The sequence below is a fragment of the Crotalus tigris genome, unplaced genomic scaffold, assembly GCF_016545835.1.
Source record: "Crotalus tigris isolate CLP2741 ecotype Arizona unplaced genomic scaffold, ASM1654583v1 scf7180000024480.717441, whole genome shotgun sequence".
NCBI lineage: Eukaryota > Metazoa > Chordata > Lepidosauria > Squamata > Viperidae > Crotalus > Crotalus tigris.
Window position 1 is genome coordinate 139,600 of NW_024100650.1, and position 1,609 is coordinate 141,208.

A 1,609-nucleotide genomic window follows, 5' to 3' on the forward strand; every position below is an offset into this window, starting at 1 on the left:
ATCCTATCAGTGGAGGAAAGCCACAGAATGGGTGGCTTTCTTTGCTACATATATAATAGCCAAGTGACATCTAGGAAAATCATAGACTTTGGGGGTTATCTACAGCAACCTGCCTAGTGCATTTTGCGACAACATAATTTTTGATATTAAATTCCATGTTGGAACACCTCTTGTCTCCTAAAGCAAACTTTTTCAATTAACATTTAGCTGACCTCCAAGATGTAGAGCAAGCTGATTACTGACCTTATTATTGCAAGGACAAGAAAGAATTTGGTGGCTATAGACCAAGGGGTGGGCCAGAGATGCCAAGCAAGTTGGTTCATGTCTAAGATAGGAATGAGACCCAGGATTCTCCCCACTGATTTTTGATAAACATTGTTGATGTCTGCTTTAGGTCTTATATTATAGTTTTTCTGATTTAGATCTTACATGAGGGGCTCCTACAAAGACAAGAGTGTCCACCTATTTTCCAAAGCACCAAAAGGCAAGACAATGGTTGGAAACTAACCAAGGAGAGAAGCACGCTAGAAGAGGAAAAAATTCCTAATGGTGAGAGCAATCAAGCAATGGAGTAAATTGAAAAAAGAATCTTCTGGACATTAAAGACTGACTATTTGATTAGGTTATGGCATGCCTTCAGAGGTTGTTGGTACTCCATCAATGGAGGCTTTTAAGAAAAGACTGGTCAGCCATTTATCTGAATAGGGTATAGGGTACAGGGTCTCCTGTTCAAGCCAATCAGTAAAATGATTATTACACAGTAAATATGAATGATTCTGTATCAAACTCCAATTTATATCCCAGTAGAGCCCAAATATGTGTAGTTGCTCTCTATGCAGAAAATGAAAGACCTTGTACTATATGTTGATCCAAGGAATTGCTAACATTTTAACAGAAACAAGCAATATTTTTCAATAAAGCCCATAAAGTTTAACATTTACTGAAATTATTATTCTACAAAATAAACTTGATAAAATGAACAGCCAGTGATATTTGTAAAAATCTGATAAATTAAAAATTATTTGTGGCCTGCCTTCCCATAAACATTTCTGAGTAGTCTTCCAGAATATCTATTTAGAATTAACACTGAAATGCTTCCTAAAATATAAATCAATTGGAGGAATGGGGTGAATGAATTAATATTCACTTTAACAGCATTAATCTTACCCTATCAACTTAATGGAATTTTAATCCATCTATTAACACACATAGCAATCTTAGATATAGCTTTTAAATATTAGTTACCTTGTAGTTTGATATATATGTAGGTCTTTGGTTATTCGGGTTTTCTCCCGCGTAAAATTGGAATAATAACATTATTTATTTATAACAGAGTCAACTTGTAGGGGAATAGGTGGCATAAAATTTTAATTACACATTACAAAATAATAAGGACTTTGTTTATTTTATTTATTTTCCCAGTTAATGGTACATTTTCGGTACTTAGCAGACTGCTGAATCCCCCATATTAGAGCAATTCATCAATATTGTCAAAATGTTATCAGCACACAAAAATAATTTGTACTCAAAAATCCACCAATCCTTCACCAGTAACATCTCAAGAACTGCATATCTTTAATTGTTAATAATTCAATAATTAATTCCAAAA